Consider the following 19,503-nt stretch of genomic DNA (forward strand, 5'->3'; position numbering starts at 1 on the left):
GCCAAATGAAATCATCCAGAGAAACCTAAGACTGTAAGACCATCGGAGCAGAAGTTAGGCCATTCGGCCTGGCGAGTCTACTCTGTCATTCGTTAGTGACAAATGTAGCGCAGATGAGATTAGGTTCAGTGTGAAACAGGCCATTTGTCCCAACAAGTCCACACCGACCCTCCGAAGAGTAGCCCATCCAAACACATTTCCCTCTAACTAATGTACCTACCTCTACGGGCAAGTAAGCATGGTCAATCCACAAGACCTGCACATCTTTGGTTTATGGAAGAAAACAGGATCACCCAGAGAAAACCCACGCAGACGCTGGGAGAAAGTGCAAACTGCTCACATACAGTCACCCAAGGCTGCAATTAAACCTGGGCCCCTGGCACTGTGAGGCTGCAGTGGTAACCACTGAGCCAATACATACTGCATGCCGAAGCAGGCAAGCAGGAGATTGGGAGAATACAGCAAGCCAGGCAGCACCAGGATGTGGAGTAGTCAGGGTTTTGGGTATTAACCCTTCTTCAGGACTGAAACGTTGACTTCTATATGAGAAACGATTTACAGGAATGTTGCTGAGGGTTGGAGGGTTTGAGCTACACGGAGAGTCTGAATAGGCTGGAACTGTTTTCACTGGATCATCTGAGGCAGATTAGTGACCTAATAGAGGTTACGAAATCATGAGGGGCGTGGACAGGGTAATAGACAAGGTCTTTTCCCTGGGATGGAGGAGTCCAGAACTCGAGGGCAGAGGTTTAGCGTAAGAGACAAATATATTAAATGGACAACTTCTTCATGCAGAGGGTGGTATATATATGAAATGAGCTGCCAGAGTATATGGGTCAGGTGCTGTCAAATGGGACTAGATTAATTTAGGATATCAGGTCAGCATGGACAAGTTGGACTGAAGGGTCTGTTTCCATGCTGTACGTGTCTCTGACGACTGGTCCAAATGTAACTTTAAAATAGAGTCCAAGTAACTTTGAATAGTTCAACCTTGTTGAGCTCACCTCCTGAAAACTTTCAGATTAATCTCTCTGAGTGATACTGTTTAAACATGCTGAGTTGAACAAAGTATCCCATCAAGTTCAACACAAACCCAGAGTTGAAGAAGTCAGAAATCAGGACATCAAGGGGACCAAAACTGAGACAGATCTAGGGTTGCGGGTTATCAGCTCCTAGAAAATGGAGTCGTGGGTAGACAGGGTGGTGAAGAGGGATTTTGGCATGCTTGCTTTCATGGGTCAGAGCATTGAGCACAGGATATGGGACGTCTTGTTGCAGCTGTCACATATGCCACACAACAACGATAGGCGTGGCCCTGCCCCCCTCTGACTGGCTCCCCCTTTTTATATCTGGGGGAAGATTAGACCCACCTGCCTGTGTGTGGCTCATATGTACTTATCCAAATAATTTTCGACATTGTAACATGACCTGCATCCACCACTTCCTCTGACAGTTCATTCCACACACGAACCACCTTCAATGTAAAAAACGTTGCCCCCCTCCGTCCTTTTTAAATCTTCTCCATCTCATCTTAAAAATATACTCCCAGACTTTGAACTCCCCTACCCTTCAGGAAAAGACACTGGTTAATCACCTTATCTTTGTCCCTCATGACTTCATAAACCTCCATAACCTCCACCCTCAACCTCCTACACTCCAGTGAAAGAAAGTCCCAGCCTATGCCGTCTATAAATCATTCTGGCAACATCATAGTTAAAAAAGGTGAGCTTTAAGAATTGACTGAAAGGGCAGTGAAGATTCAACCAGCTGACAGTGGATCTGAAATCACATGTAGATCAGATCAGATCAGATTCGGACAGCAGGAAACCAGATAAGTTTTTACAACAAACCACAACAGTTTCATCATTTGACTCTTAATTCCAGATTTATATTGAATTCAGATTCCACCATCTGCTGTGGTAGGTTTTGAACCCAGGTCCCCAGAACATTACGTGGGTGAATAGTCTGGTGACAATAAATTCGGCCATCCCCTCCCCTGGACACTTTGGCTTATTGTGTTGAGAGGTAACAAAGGAGCAAGAGGTTTCAGCAGCTGCTAAGTTGTTGATATTACACAAGGGAACATCAGCACTCTCAGTAATGGCACATACTGAAGCCAGGACCCTGTTTCAGAGGTAAGGGCTCGGGAACCATAAGAAATAGGAAGAGGAAAATGCCATTCAACCCCTTGAGCCTGCTTCTCCATTCAATAGGATTGTGGCTGATGTGACATTCTCCACTTGGACTTTCCTGCCCTTTTCCTATAACTGTTCATCCCCCGACTGATCATGAATCTATTGATCCTAGTTTTAAATGGGACACGAAGGCTGTCAACAGAGTTACTGGGATGGGGGAGGGGGAGCTCAGGTCGAAGTTGGGGACTAAAACAATGGCTTCACACTTCACAATATTTAACTAAGGGAATGTTTACAGTTTATAGCTAAAACGTCCTGAAGAAGGGCTCATGCCCGAAACGTCGATTCTTCTGCTTCTTGGATGCTGCCTGACCTGCTGCGGTTTTCCAGCAACACATTTTCAGCTCTGATCTCCAGCATCTGCAGTCCTCACTTTCTCCTAAATAATCCCATGGATCTCACAAAGTGACACAGATGGGTACAGCACGGAAACAGACCCTTTGGTCAAACTCGTCCATGCAGCCCAGATATCCTAACCTAATCAAGTCCGATTTGCCAACACTTGGCCCAAATCCCCATAAATATTTCCTATTTTTATACACATCCAGATCCATTTTAAATGCTGTAATTATACAGCCTCCATCACTTACTCCGGCAGCTCATGCCGTACATGCATCACCCTTTGCGTGAAAAGGTTGCCTCTTAAGTGCATTCTATATCTTTCCTCTCCCCTTCCTAAAACTATGCCCTGTAGTTCTGGACTCCCCAATCCCAGGGAAAAGAACTTGTCTATTTGGCCTATCCATATCCCTCATGATTTTATGAACCTCTATACGGTCACCCCTGAGCCTCCGACGCTCCAGAGAAAACAGTGGATTCAGCATTGCCCTATAGCTCAACCCTCCAACCCTGGCAACACCCTTGTAAATCTTTTCTGCACCTTTTCTAGTTTCACAACATCTTTCCAATAGGAAGCAGGCCAAAACTACATGCAATATTCCAAACGTGGCCTGACCAATGTTCTGTACAGTGGCAACATGAGCTCCCAACATCTATCCTCGATGCTCTGACCAACAAAGGAAAGCATACCAAACGCCTTCTTTACTATCCAATCTGCCTGCGTCTTTACTTTTAAGGAACTATCAACCTGAACTCCAAGGTCTCTTTGCTCAGCAACACGTCCAAGCAACTTCCCATTAAGTGTAAAAGTCCTGCTCTGATTTGTTTTTCCAAAATGCAGCACCTCATATTTATCTACATTAACCTCCATCTGTCACTTCTCAGCCCATTGGCCCATCTGATCAAGGTCCCATTGTAATCTGAGGTAACCTTCTTTGCTGTCCACAACACCTCCAATTTTGGTGTCATCTGCAAACGTACTAACTATACCTTCTCAGTTTACATCCAAATCATTTATATAAATGACAAAAACTAGCGGACCCAGCATCGATCCTTGTGGTATAGCATTGGTCACAGGCCTTCAGTCTGAAAAGCAACCCTCCATCACCACCCTCTGTCTTCTGCCTTCTAGCCAGTTCTGTATCCAAATGGCGAGTTGTCCCTGCATGCCATGAGAGTAAACCTTGCTCCCCCGTCTCCCATGTGGAATCTTGATGAATGCCTTCCTGAAGTCCATATAAATCACGTCCATCGCTCTGTCCTCATCAATCCACTTTGTACTTCTTCAAAAACCTCAATAATGTTCGTGAGACATTATTTCCCAAGCATAAAGCCATGCTGACTATCCTTAATCAATTCTTGCCTTTCCAAATACATGTAAATCCTATCTCTCAGGATTCTCTCCAAAAACTTGCCCATCACGGATGTCTGTCTCAATGGTCTATAGTTCCCTGGCTTTTCCTTACCACATTTCTTAAATAGTGGCACCACGTTAGATACCCTCTAGCCTTCCGGCACCTCACCTGTGACTCTTGATGACACAAATATCTCAGTGAGAGGCCCACCAATCACTTCCCCAGTTTCCCACAGAGTTCTAGGGTACTCCTGATCAGGTCCTTGGGATTTATCCACTTCTATGCATGTCAAGACATCCAGCAATTTCTCATCTGTAATATGGACATTTTTTCAACATGTCACCAGAAACTTTCTCACATTCTATATCTTCCATGCCTTTCTCCACAGTAAACACTGATGCACAATATCCGTTGAGTTCCCCCCCCGCCCCGCCCCACCTGATCTTATGCAGTTCCACACAAAGGCCGCCTTGCTGATCTTTGAGAGGCGCTATTATCTCCCTTGTTATACTTTTGTCCTTAACGTATTTATAAAAACCCTTTGGGTTTTCCTTAACTCTATTTGACAAAGGTATCTCATGTCCCCTTTTTGTCCTCATGATTTCTCTCTTAAGTATGCTGTACTGTCTTTATTCTGTAAGGATTCACTCGATCTCTCTGTCGATACCTGATGTATGAATCTTTCGTTATCTTTACCAAAATCTCAATTTCTCTGGTCATCCAGCATGCCCTACACCTACCAGCCTTTCCTTTCACCCGAACAGGAATATACTGTGTGTGGATTCTTGTTATCTCATATTTGAGGGTTTCCCATTTTCTAGCAGACCTTTAACCTGCGAACAACTGCCCCCAATCAGCTTTTGAAATATCTTGCCTAATACCTGAGTGTTCCTCCAATTTAGAACTTCAACCTTTAGATCTGATATATTATTTTCAATCACTATTCTCATGTTAATAGAATTATGGTTGCTGGCCCTTAGCTTTTGCACCTTCGCCAGTATGTACATCCTCATTGTGAATTAGAAAATTTCCTTGTGCACACTTAACAAATTTCTCTATTTGGCGGATAAGTAAATGGACAGAAGTTATAAATTGGGTCAACTCTTCCTTCATTCCCATCAACCCTACCCCCATTCCCACCCCAATAGTCCAACGGCACTTTACCTTGCAATTGCCGAATGTGTGACACCAGCCCATTTCCCTCCTCCCTCCTCACTATCCAAGGGCCAAACTTACCTTCCCGGTGAAGCAGCACTTTACCTGCTCTTCCCACAACCCAGTCTACTGCATTTGCTGCTCACAATATGGGCTCATCTACATTGGGGAAAACGAACCGTAAACTGGGTGACTGCTGCACAGAACATCTACGTTCTGCCCGCAAAAAGACCCTGAGCTTCCAGTTGCCTGCCAATTCCACACCCCATCCTGTTCCCTGGCCAACATCTCTGTCTCAGGTTTGCTGTAGTGTTCCGGTGAAGCTCAGCACCAGCAGAACGAAGAACAACGAATATTTCACTTGGGGACCATACATCCCGCCGGTCCCAATATCGAATTCAATAACTCTAGGGCCTGAAATCCATAGTATCCTCGTCCCGACCACACACACCAAGCATTGTTATCACGCAGTCTGTCATTGTACACTATGTATTCTTAGCCACGAACAGTCTCCATTCACGCTCCCACACAGATCGTTGTCAACTCCGTTTCCTGTCCAACAATTCTTCCCTCGCTTTGGGGTCTGTCCTGATCTGTCATTTACTGCATTCGTCTTCCTCCCACGATATCTCCAGCATATAAACCAACGTTTTCCCAATCACCATCTGTTCTGTGGAAGGGTCACCGGCAACTCCTGTTTTTTTTTGTTTCTGATATACAGCATCCACAGTTCTTTCACCTTTTTATTGAGGTAGAGTTGGCAAATGTTTCGCGAGACAGAAGGAGAGGGGGGAGAGACAGAACAGACATGAACTTTTGATCTCCGTTGTGACTCATAATGTAAAATCATTGCAGTGCGATCACTTCCCTGAAGTATGAATAGAGGGCTGGTGCCATCCGTGAGTTTGGAGCGGAAAGGTAGCGCGTCTGACTCCTAGATCAGAAGGTAGCGTGGTCGAATCACGTCAGGTTCACTGATGTAGTTGGTGGACCAAATGCTCATCTCCCCCAGTTCATCACGACGATTAATTACAGCCGTCTCCCTCTGGGAAGCCGCTTCTTTCAGTTGGTGACCTTGTGGAGTGAGTAATATAATACCAATGTTTTTACAACATAATCCAGAGACTCCCGTCTTTATGTTTCAATCTATCAGGAGAGTGACAGCGAGTTCAGATAGAAATATTTCCCACCAACAGCAAATCCTTTCCTCTCTCTGGACACAGTTAAAATTATCTTTATTCAACAGAAGGAGCGGAAACGACAGTCTGACGGCCCCTCTCCACATTAACGGTGAGCCTGAATTTTATAAACGGTGTCAGGAAAATCCAATGGCGGACACTGATTTGGTTCAATCGATTGTTTTCCCAACCGTAATTCACCGAGAGGATACTGCTGTGTGAAACAGCGGGGGGAATTACTGCAGGGCCTCCTGCGTATGGAACACACCGCAACTGATGTGTTTCACCTTCACCAGTTTAATCCTATCTCGGAGAAGAGAGGTTTGATTATTCGGATCATAGCAGCCAGACAGAGAACAGAAGAAGAGCACTCAGACCTTCACAAGATTGTCACCACAGCTGGGTCATCGTGGCCCGTGTATCAGTATGGGATAGTAATCTGCATCTACTGACTGGAAGCACAGCAAATTGGAGTGCTGGTGGGACTATCACACAGGAGAAAACGGCTTCGACCTATCAACTGGAGTGGTTCCCAATGCGCAACTCCGCTCACCTCAACTGAATAACTGTAAACAAATTACTCAGTGATTCAAAGGAATACTCCGTTTTGAATCTGCATTGTGGCATGGACCTTCGAGAATGATGTCAAAACACCTTCATTGCTGTGATGGATAATCCTGTTGTGCAGAATATATCCGTTGTCAATTTTCCTACGTTCTGTTTGTCCAACTCCGATTTCACTCAGAATCACGAAATGTGTGACAGCGCAGACTGAGGCCATGCAGCCCACCTTAGCTCTGCTGGTTCAACACAATATGTAAATAAGTGTCTCATTCTGTCGCCTTCTCCCTGTAAATCTGCACATTGTTACATTGAACATGCCCACCGAATTCCCTTTTGTGTCCATTGAATCTGCCTCTTTGTCACTGTCAGACAGCGACTTACTGACCCCACTCCCTGTGCGAAAACGGTCTTCCTAATGTCACTTTTACTTATTTTCCTGATGACCTTAAATCTCTACCAAATCGTTCTCGATCCTTTCAGGCCTGGGAACATTTTCACTGCATTATTTCCTCTGTCTGACACCCTCATGACGTGGTAAACTTCAATCAGACCAGCTTTCAGCCCTCTGTTCTCCAAACAGAGCTGCCCCAAACTTTCCAGTCTCCCTTCACTGCTGACATTCCTCAGGACGGTGCCATTCACGTTAACCTGTTCAGCGCCGTCTGCAATCACTTCACTTCCCCGCTTCCTGAAGTATCACCCTCAGAATTGAGCGTAATACAGGTGGAGGATTCATTCAGACTCGGATTGCGCGGGCGAAAAATCTGCAATACTTGTTCTCACTTTCAATACGTGTTTCCCTTCGCCGTGTTCACTGCAATGGCAGCTCTGCACCGTCCCTAATCCAGGCAGTCCGATCTTATTTAACGAAGTGGCTCTTTGAGAAAATTGATCGGGCATTTTTGCTCATGTCAATTTAAGGAATAATGGTTCACCTGGAATTGCAACGCGGGAACTCTCACGCGGCTGCATATGCTCGAAGACCCAAAGCTAGAATCACATTACAGACTAACGAGCCACCAGCCATGGGTGCAGCCAGCTCCTGAAACAGCTGAGACTTGCTCAGTACGAAATTCATTGTACATTGCTCCCACAAACGCAAGCAGCGAAGAGTTTCAAGAACGTCTGCTTCGCAATCTGTCTCCCTGCTCCCAGGACGCAGCTGTTTGTCCCATCCCCAGGGACCGGGCTCTCTCTACTGGTGGATAATTGAACCATTTTGTTTCCACTTGCAAGCTGTGCTGGTGTAAGGCAGAGCCCATTCACTCTTCTGCTCTCTCACACTATTACGTGAGGCAGGAGAAATCAATTACAGTAATGCGTAGGAAATGGGCAACTTTGAATTTGTTCCAAAGGTCTTGTTAACGGAGAGACAGAAAGATGCTGTGCTGTCGGGACAGAGAGAAATGGACACCGGAGACTCTTCCCTCAGGTAAATTGATATGAGTGCATTTTTGTGCAGCCTGCTTGGTGTTCAGAATTTGTCCTGACACAGCAATCCTGCAGAAAGTCTTTTATTACACGGGCGTTGGTTTCATTACTGCAGGAAATGGACTAAAACAGCAAGTCATGTGTTTCAACTTCACCGGTTCATTGCCATCTGAGAGAAGAGGTTTCACACGAGATCAGGCCACAGCGACAGAGAACAGGACAAGACAACTCAGAGCTCCACAAAGGTGCCAGCGCAACTGTGTAAATATGACTTGTGTATCGATATTGAGCTAAGATACCCGAAGTTTTGGGAAGCAAACGATATGGTAAGTAAAAGAGCAAAGCATCGTGAAAGATGTTTAGACACTCAGGAAGTCGTTTGAAAGGCAAGATACTGAACAGAGTGCCATCACAAATGAAAGTCGCTCAAGGAGACACTGAACAATAGCAGAGGATGGTTTCGATCCATCGACCTCTGGGTTATAGGCCCAGCACGCTCCCGCTGCGCCACTCTGCTTCTATGCACGGCATCCTTTTCCACAGGTCCCTTCAGCCTTTCGTCTGGCGCGTGGCATGCACGTTCGAGACTGATGTCAAAGATCTCCACTGCTGCCGTCTTGTGTGGTGTTGCGCAGACGTATGGAGGCTGTGTAAATATAAACTTTTTCTAACTTCCCGCAGTCTCTTGTGATTTCACTCTGAATAGACGCCATGTGGCCCACCTTCGCTCTGCTGGGTCGACACAGTAAGTAAACGTGGGTCTCTATTCGTCTCATTCTCTTGCCTTCTCCATGTAATTCTGCACATTGTTACTTTAAACATGATCACCGAATTCCCGTTTGCGTCTAATGAATCTGCCTCTTTGTCAGTGTCAGTTCGGGTTTTACTGACCCCAACCACTCCCTGTACGAAAGCATTCTTCCTAATGTCACTTTTGGGTCTTTTCCTCATGACTTTTAAACTCTGCCGAATTGTTGCCGATCCTTTCAGGCGTGGGAACATTTTGACGACATTACTTTCTCTGTCTGGACTTCGCATGACTTGAAAAGCTTCAATCGGGCCAGATTTCAAACTTCTGTATTCCGAAGAGAGCTGTCCCAAATTTCCAATCGACCCTCATCGCTGACATCCCTCAAACACTGCACCACTCACGTCAACTTATTCAACGCTGTCTCCAAGCATTTCACTTCCCTGTTTTCTGCCTCATTCGTCCTCCTGGCAGCCAAACCTCGTTTCACGAAGGTGCTTTTTGACAAAATTAATGGGGCATTTTTGCACAAATCAAGTTATGAGACGCAGACTTTTTTGGGGAGTTGAATCTAGGACCGCGCACAAGTCTGCACATTTAAACAATCTACCTGAGAATCATGCCCCTAGACCAACAAGCCAAACAGCGGCTATTTCCCCACCACACACCTCTTGAGCCAGTTGAGACTTGCTCAGTGTGAAATATATTTGACATTGCTCTCAGAATTGCAAGTGACGAAGAGTTTCCAGAACAGCTGCTTCTCATTCTGTCTCCCTGCTGCTGTTTGCCCCGACCCCGGAAACAGCCTCCCTCCACTGTTTCGAAAGTTTTCTCTGACACCCGAGTGGCCAGTGACAAGTATTGCCCTCCTCAACATAGGATACAGAGAACTGGAGACCACTCAGAGGTTTTCACCTCAACTGTGCACATTGGGCCAGTATATCATTGTAAAATATTTATGTCGAAGCTTTTTTGGGAAGCGGATGTGAAGGCAAGGTACAGAACAGAGCGCTGTTATACGGGAAAGCTGCTAAAGACGACGTTGAATGAATAGGAGAGAATGGTCTCTCTTTTGGGTTATGATCCCAATAAGCACGCGTTGTGCCATTCTCCTGCATTGCTCGGCAGTTTTTCCAGAGAAGTATTTAGCTTTTCATCTGGCGTGTGGCAGGCACGTTTGAGAATGACGTCAAAAGATCTTCTCTGCTGTCGTGTCATTTGTTGTTGTGCAGACATATCGTCGATGTGCAAAAATAAACTCTGTCTAAATTCCCACATTCTGTTTTTCGAACTGTGATTTCGCTCAGAATCACTAATTTTCAAAACTCACAATATTCAAACTTTAACAAAGTGCTCATAGAAATGATTAGTGAACACCTGGAAGAAATTCTTCCAAACTTACCTGGGGAATTTCGCTTTGAGAGGTTTTGAACTTTAAGTGGAAGGAAGGGAAGTTTGCCTCGAGGCTGTTTAATGTGGAGATGTGTTCTCCATGTAAACTGGTCGTAGTTGACCATCTCAGTGCTTCCCGATGCAGGGCTGCGTGACCCCCAGGGAGGTTTACTTGTAGCAACTGGAGAGAATCCAGAGAGGGAGCAGATTCTGCAAAGGTGCTCAAATACTTTCTATCTCCCTTTTAGGTATTTTCCTTGTGTATTCCCTCAGATTGGCACGCATGCAGTTTGCACCCTTGAAAATGATTGCTTTTTTCCTCATGTTCATAATTAAAAGTGTAGTTTCTCATGGAACTGAGCCGCATTGAAAGGATTGCCATATTGATATATATATGTACACGTATTTAGCTTAAGATGAGATTAGATTTGAATGAAGTTTTCCGCTAAACACGCCTAAGCCTATCTGGCTGCATGAGGGATTTCAGGTTTCTGTGTGCTGGGTATTATGTGATCAGCAGGCATCTGGCAAACTATAGGAACTGACACCTATGTTATGTTCGTTTAAGTGTACTGCCAATGATCACTTATTTTGTGATTTTTTTTTCAGGAAGACATGCCGAAAGAAATCTGAAAACAAATGATACATCAACTTCTGACAGAACCACTTGATTCATTGGGACTTGAATATCAGAAGCCATTCCATTCAAGAAGACATTGTTGCTTTTGTTTGCTTGAGAGATTTTGGACACTGGTGCGGCAGGAAGAATACTGAGACACCGAGTGAGGGAGATTCAGTGCGCTGACTGTGAAAAGTGCTTGACACCATTTACTCAGCTTGGGGGAATCAAAGTCTCATCCCTCACGGTGGGAAAGACTATGTCCCCGTTCTGATTGTAATTTCAAACCCAGACCAACACAAGGAAAGCTCCCCCAATGGGGAACTGTGGAAATATGGGGACTGAGGGAAAGGATTCCCTTCCCCATCCGTGTTGGAAACCCACAGACATATTCCCAGCGGGGAGAGGACATTCACCTGCTCGGTGTGCAGGAAGGGCTTCAGTCGGATCAGCCATCTGGAGACGCACGAGTGGGTCCACAAGTGAGAGAAGCCATTCACGTGCCCCATGTACGGGAGAGGGTTCACTCAGTCAGCTGCACTGCTGACCCACCAGTGGGTCCACACCGGAGAGAGGCCCTTCACCTGCTGTCAGTGCCGGAAGCGGTTCACCTGCTCATCCCACCTGCGGAGGCACCAGCGCATTCACGTGCCATCGCAGGGGGTTGGAAGGAGCGATGGCCGAGCACCGCGAACAACCCAGCTCTGGGGACTCTCAGGTTCGAATCCCGTCGCGGCAGATGGCAGAATTGGGATTCGGTCAGTAATCTGGACTTCAGAATCTAAGGATGAAACCATTTTCAGAGGGCAAAAACCCATCTGATTCACTCATGTCCTTTTCAGTGATGGAAACTGCCGTTGCGGGAAAGGATTCACTCAGTCGTCCCAGCTGCATGCTTTACCCGGCTGTACGAAGGATCCAGTTACAAAGAGACAACTCAACTGACCAAAAATAAAGAAAGTGTGGTGGGGGGAGTGGGGGTGAGTGTGTGGATTTTAACATTGAGGTGCTTTTTTTTTAAGAAAGCTACTTTTTTTACGCCTTGTGATGTGGAGACCTGAAGCTGTAACAAAGTTGGGTCGCAGTAAAGGTTACCTGAACTTACCGTCAGGCTCAAACTCTCATTGAGAGCTGTGAGTTCAGACGTGTGGATGTCTTTCAGCAATTATGGCCGGTCATTGAATGTATTCAAGGCTGAGATCATTTGACTTTGATGAACAAAGAAGTGGATGGTTTTGGGGGAAGGCAAGAAAATGGTTTTAAGACCAGTACAGAACAGATACAGAGTCATACAGCACAGAAACAGACCCTTCAATCCAACTAGTCCATGCTGACTATATTCACAAACTAAACTCGTCCCACCTGCCAATGTTTGGCCCATATCCTTCTGAAACTTTTCTATTCGTGCACTTATTCAAATTTATTTTAAATGTTGTTACTGTAGCTGCATTCACTACTTCCTCTGGACATTCATTTGACACGCACTCCACTCTCTTAAACTAAAAATGTGCTCCTCATGTCTTTTTAAAATTTTTCTCCTCTCCCCTTAAAAAGATTGCTCCCTATTCTGGAAACAACAGTTGATGTTGACCTCAGCTATGCCCCTCGTGATCTTATAAACCTCAATAAGGTCACCTCTCGACCTCCTATGTTCCAGTGAAAAAGTTCCAGCCGATTCACTTAGATGTAAGTAGATCCATATTCAGTTATGATCTGTTCAATACTTGTGCAGGCTCGAAATACCAAGTGGCCAATTCCTGCTCCCAATTCTCTCACTCTGGCCAGGACAGCAAGAGACCATAAGACATAGGAGCAGAAATTAGGCCATTCAGCCCATCAGGTCTGTTCATACCATTCAATCGTGGCTGATAGGTTTCTCAACCCCATTCTCCCGGGCTCTCCCTGGAACTCTCCATCCCCATGATACTCAGGAACCTATCTACCTCAGTCTTAAATATCCTCAGTGACCTGGCCTCTACAACCTTCTGTAGAAATGAATTCCATAGATTCACCACTCTTTCACTGAAGAAGTATCTCCTTATCTGCATTCTAAAACGCCCTCCCTTTACTCGAAGGCTGTGCCCTCAGGTCCTAGTCTCTCCTACCAATGGAACCATCCTCTGAAAGTCTACTCTGTCCAGGCCATTCAGTATTCTGTATGTTTCCATTAGATCCCCCTGAGTGTGGGCCTGTTAATCACATTGAAACAGACCCTTCAGGATGAGGTACAGCAGGGATTAGGTTCAGCAATGAGAGAATGGAAGGAGAGTATGTGGGACAGAGATTTTCAGCTTCGAGGGAATAAGAGAGGAAAGAGAATTTAGCATAAATTAGAATTGATTGGATGAGTCAAGGAGTGACAGATGGGGTTAAATTCAGAGAAATGTAAGATGTTGCATTTTGGTCCAGCAATCCAGGCAGGACTGACACAGTTAAGGGGAGTGTCCCAGAACAAAGAGACCTTGGAGTGCAGGTTCATCGTTCCTTGAAGGTGGAGTCTTACATAGACAGTATAGTGAACAAGGTGTTTGGTATGCTTTCCTTTATTGGTCAGAGTATTCAGTACAGGAACTGGGAGATCATTTTGCGGCTGTACAGGACATTGGTTAGGCCACCTTTGGAATACTGCATTCAACTCTGGTCTCTCTGATGTAGGAAAGATGTTATGAAACTTTGAGAGGGGGTCAGAAAATATTTAGAAGGCTGTTGCGAGATTTGGAGGGTTTGAGGTGTGGGAAGAGGCTGAATAGGCCAGGGAGATATTTTCTTCGGAGCATCAGAGGCTGAGTAGTAACCTTTAAAGAAGTTTATAAGGGGCATGGATAGGGTGAATATCCAAGGAATTTACTCCATGGTCGGGGAGTCCAAACTAAAGGGGCAGAAGTTTACGGTGAGTAGGGAAAGGGACCTGAGGGGCAACATATTTTCAGACAGAGGGTGGAACGTGTATGGAACGAACTGCCAGAGGAAGTGGGGAGGCTGGTACAATGACAACATTTAAAAGCCACTCAAGGATGGGTACTTGAATAGGAAGGATTTAGAGGGATGAGTCAAATACTGGCAAACGGGACTAGATTAGTTTGTGATGTATAGTTGGCACGGATGAGTTGGGCCAAAGGGTCTGTTTCTGTGCTGTATGACTTTAATCATCTTCAGTGAAAGCAGAAGTGTTGTTGTGAAGACTGGACTTTCAGAGCAGCTTTCAAAAATGTTTTGCCCTTTCTCAGAGCAGAAGAAGTTACAATGAAATCTTTCATTTGTGAGACAGCAACTGAGTGAGTGAGTGAATACATCTGGGATTTGGTGGAAAGTGGGAATACATTGCACTGTGGGGATGAAACCCTACCCTATCCAGTCATTTCTGCTGGTAGATGAGACTCGGCCCCAAGATTAGGGGAAGTAGATTTAGGACAAAGATGAGGAGGAACTGCTTTTCCTGGGGAGTAGTGAAACTGTGGAAGTCTCTGCCCAAGGAAGCAGAGAAGGCAGCTTCGTTAAGTATATTCAAGACACAATTAGATGGGTTTCTGCATAATTGGGGAATTAAGGATAGTTGGGAAACTGCAGGGAGGAGGAGCTGAGATGATGGATAGATCAGCCATAATCTTAATGAACGGGAGAGCAGGCAGGACGGGCCAAATGGCTGACTCCTGTTTCTATGACTATGAACCTATAACACTGCATTTCCCATGGCTAACCCAACTAACCTGCACATCCCTGGACACTTTGGGCAATTTAGCCTGGCCAATCCAACTCGAGGCTGGTGAGCAATGTCGTGATGTGGAAATGAACATCAGAGAATGATAGAAAGGGAGAAGGAGAGCAAATATACCAGCAATCAAAACTGGATTCAGAAGATCACAAAAACTGAAACTAAAAACTGAATGTGAGTTGCATTGTAACAGAAGTGAATGAATTGACTGACACATTGAAGGGAATAATTATGATCTGAGACTCCTTACAGGGACATGGCTTCAGGATGGCAAGGACTGGATCCTGAATATCGAGGAGGTAGTCAAATGGGACGCTCAGTAAAGGTAGAGGGTTGGTGCTGCTCATCAAAACACTGATCATAGGGTAGTCTGGTGTCAGCTTGGATTTCAGGTCTGGATTTCTCTGTCCTCTGTTGATCTCCCTGTTCCCACAGAGTAAGATGTTGGTCTGTTCTCAGCTCTGCTGGATTTCTGCTGAAGCTTTAACGCCCCTTTTACACGTTCGGGAAAAGTAAAACATTTAGTCAATCGAGACCCAATACATAATCTCCCAGACTGTCAACCAGTCCAAGTAAATCTGAAGCACGGGTCTCCCAGGATTCTGATAGTGCTCTACCTGAGGAATTCTCTCTCCCTTACATCTAACTATTAATATCCAGCTATGATTTACAAACATACTTGCACCAACAGAAATAAAGCGTCTGTTATCAAACAGACATATAGATAGACAGCATGGAAACAGGGTTTCTCTATTACACACATAGAACCACACTCTCCATGGGGATGAATTTGAATTTGCAGCATTACATTTGCAGATACATTCTAGTTTGCACAAAAATTCTAAATTGGAGGAAGGACAAATTTGATGGTATTAGTCAAGAACTTTCAAAAGCTGATTGTGCGCCAATATTTGTAGGTAAAGGGACGGCTGGAAAATGGGAAGCCTTCAGAACTGTGATAACTAGAGTCCAGAGAAAGTATATTCTTGTTAGGGTGAAAGGAAAGGCTGGTTGGTATAGGGAAAGCTGGATGACTGGAGAAATTGAGGGTTTGGTTCAGAAAATGGAGGAAGCATATGTCAGGTATAGACAGGATAGATCGAGTGAAGCCTTACAGTATAAAGGCAGTAGGAGTATACTTAAGACAGAAATCAGGAGGGGAAAACAGGGGACATGAGATAGCTTTGGCAACTAGAGTTAAGGAGAATCCAAAGGGTTTTTGCAAATACATTAAGGACAAAAGAATAAATCGGGAGAGAATAGGGCCCCTCAAAGATCAGTAAGGTAGCCTTTATGTGGAACCGCTGGAGATGGGGGAGATACTAAACGGGTATTTTGCATCAGAGTTTACTTTGGAAAAGGACATGGAAGATATAGAATGTCGGGAAATAGATGGTGACATCTTGAAAAATGTCCATATTACAGAGGAGCAAGTGCTGGGTGCCTTGAAATGAATAAAAGTGGATAAATCCCCAGGACCTGATCAAGTGTACCCTAGAACTCTGTGGGAATCTAGAGAAGTGATTGCTGGGCCTCTTGCTGAGATATTTGTCTCATGGATAGTCACAGGTGAGGTGTCGGAAGAATGGAGGTTGATAAACATTGTGCCACTGTAAAAGAAAGGTGGTAAAGACAAGCCACGGAACTATAGACCAGTGAGCCAGACGTCGGTGTTGTTGGAGGGAATCCAACTGAGGGACAAGATGTACATGTATTGGAAAGGCAAGGACTGATTAGGGATAGTCAACATGGCTTTACGTGTGGGAAATCATGTCTCACAAACTTGAATGAGTTTTTTTGAAGAACCATTGAAGGGAACTGCTGAGGGCAGAGAATAGATGTGGTCTATATGGACTTCAGTAAGGCGTTCAACAAGGTTCCCCATGGGAGACTGGTGAGCAAGGTTAGATCTCATGGAATACAGGGAGAACTTGCCACTTGGATACAGAACTGGCTCAAAGGTAGAAGGTGGTGGTGGAGGGTTGTTTTTCAGACAGGAGGCCTGTGACCAGTGGAGTGCCACAAGGATCTGTGCTGGGTCCACTACTTTTCATCATTTATATAATTGATTTGGATGTGAGCAATAGAGGTATAGCTAAAAGTTTGCTGATGACACTAAAATTGGAGGTGTAGTGGACAGCGAAGAAGGTGACCTCAGATTACAACGAGATCTTGATCAGATGGGCCAATGGGCTGAGAAGTGGCAGATGGGGTTTAATTCAAATAAATGTGAGGTGCTGCATTTTGAGAAAGCAAATCTTAGCAGCAGTTATACACTTAATGGTAAGGTCCTAGAGAGTGTTGCTGAACAAAGAGGTCTTGGAGTGCAGTTTCATAGCTCCTTGCAAGTGGAGTCGCAGGTAGTGAAGAAAAGGATAGTGATTGGATAGTGAAGAAGGCATTTAGTCTGCTTTCCTTTAATAGTCAGAGTATTGAATACGGGAATTGGGAGGTCAAATAGCGGCTGCACAGGACATTGGTTAGGCCACTGTTGGAATATTACGTGCAATTCTGGTCTCCTTCCTATCGGAAAGATGTTGTGAAACTTGAAAGGGTTCATAAAATATTTACAAGGATGTTGCTAGGATTGGAAGATTTGAGCTATCGGGTGAGGTTGAATAGGCTCGGGCTGTTTTCCCTGGAGCATCAGAGGCTAAGGGGTGATCTTACGGAGATTTATAAAATCATGAGGGGCTTGGATAGGTGAAATGGACAAATTCTTTCCCCTGGGGTGGGGGATTCCAGAACTAGAGGGCTTAGGTTTAGGGTGAATGGGACCTAAGAGGCAACGTCTTCACTCAGGGGGTGGTATGTGCATGGGATGAGCCGCCAGAGGACGTGGTGGAGGCTAGTCTGAATGGGCATGTGAATAGGAAGAGTTTGGAGGGATATGGGCAAGTTGCTGGCAGGTGGGACTTCATTGGGTTGGGATATCTGGTCATCATGGATGAGTTGGACTGAAGGGTCTGTTTCCATGCTGTCCATCTATGACTGTATAACTCTAAATGCACAATGTGCTGGCAGTCAATGCAGGCAGCCAATACATGTAATATTTTGTAAATTCCACTTGGCAAATCGAAGTGGGCTGACTCAAGATTGGGATACAGACAGACTCTGACCTCACTCCTTTCATGCATTATCTGAGCTGAGATGTCACCTTTTCTTATAAAACCTTAAGTTATCTCAAGAAGGAGCCTGACAGGAAATTCTGGGTCTTGCATATTATTGATACCTGCAACCCATTCCAAACGATGAAAGACTTAACAATCCAGGTTTGTTCAGTATATAATTTCAGTGGCAGGACACTGAAAAGTTTTTCCATAAATTCTGTGTCCATTGATCTTGTACTCCACAACCAACTGAATAAGATGCAGCACTCTGAAAGCCGGTGCTTTGAAATAAACTTGGAGTGTCACCTGGTATTGTTTTATTTGTAACTTTGTCCATGTTGGGGTGGATTCGCCATGTTAAATGACCCATAGTGTTCTGTTTTGGACGGGTTCAGGTGGATTGGCAGTGTTCTGTTACCCATATCATCGAGGGATGTGCAGGTTAGGGTGGATTGGCTGTGCTAACTTAACCTACACACCCCTGGGCACTGTGGGTAAGATGGATTCACTGTGCTAAATTCACTCTGTCATTTAGAGAGTGGTGCGTGTAAGGAATGAGCTGCCAGAGGAAATGGTGGATGCTTGTACAATTATGACATTTGAAAGGCATCTGGATGGAAATATAAAATGGAAGGGTTTAGAGGGATGTGGGCCAAATGCTGGCAAATGGGTCTAGATTAATTTAGAATATCTGGTTGGCATCGATGAGTTGGACTGTTTCCATGCTGTATATCTCTGACTCTGGCTTGCCACATCTGTGTGTTCAGTTTCTCCCTGGTGTCGGTTTTAATGCCTTTGATGTCTCATTTTGCTCTCTTCTTTCCAGGGATGTTAACCACTTCATGTCTGGTTGTTCCTCAAGAACTTGCATTGCAGGTTCAGCCTGAACTGACAGTATATTTTGAGCTTCCCAAAATCAGACCTGCTCACTCTCAGCAGTGGAGTTATCCAATATTCAGAGAGATGTCAGTCTTGAAGTTTTTGCTGTTCTGCCCCTGTAAGATCCTGAATCAACGCCTTCAGGAGAATTAGTTAGAGCGGTGTGAGAACAGAGGGGGAGAGAGAGTGGGATGGTGCTTTCAATTTTCAGTGTGGAAAAACAAAAGAAAAGAATGTTCTGCAGAAAGTAGAACTGCTTGTTCAGAATTTCTACCTTGCACTGACAGTCATGACTTTTGTAATCTCTTTTTACAAAGCATTTGATGATCTGAAGACGGAAGTTTCAAAATCAACAAATGAAGGGCTGATGCCCGAAACATCGACTATCCTGCTCCTCGGATGCTGCCGGACCTGTTGTACTTTTCCAGCGCCGCACTGTTCAACTCTGACTCTCCAGCTTCTGCAGTCCTCACTTCGACGTCAATGTCCAACAGTCACTCAATCCATCAGGACTGCAACAATTTTTGACCGTGATTCTGTGAGAAGGAGCAAAGCCTTTTGGTTTCTGTTGGAGCACGTCTTCAGCATCAATGGGACTGGATGAGAGACCCTACTGTTGCAGCGCACTGATTGTGGAACCTGAAGCAGTTATATGGCCTGGAAAGAGGAATTCACGGCAGGGAGGGGCTGTGCATGCGTTTGTGTGCAGCTGAAGCTTCGGCCATGGAGAAACCCAATGGATCCTGCCCGGGCAGAAACCGTGGAAGTGTGGCGACTGCGGAAAAGCCTTCCGTGTCCCTTCTATCCTGGAGACTCATCAGCGCAG

The 19,503-nt window shown here is 45.1% G+C and overlaps 1 non-coding gene across 1 annotated transcript; it reads right to left on the reverse strand.

Moving 5' to 3' along the window:
* Positions 1–8,662: 8,662 nt before the first annotated feature.
* On the reverse strand, positions 8,663–8,734 carry trnai-uau (transfer RNA isoleucine (anticodon UAU)). Its single transcript has one exon. It is a non-coding gene; the product is annotated as a tRNA-Ile (tRNA).
* Between the last annotated feature and the right edge of the window lie 10,769 nt (positions 8,735–19,503).

Source organism: Chiloscyllium punctatum, chromosome 36 (assembly GCF_047496795.1).
Source record: "Chiloscyllium punctatum isolate Juve2018m chromosome 36, sChiPun1.3, whole genome shotgun sequence".
In the NCBI taxonomy this organism is placed as follows: Eukaryota; Metazoa; Chordata; class Chondrichthyes; order Orectolobiformes; family Hemiscylliidae; genus Chiloscyllium; species Chiloscyllium punctatum.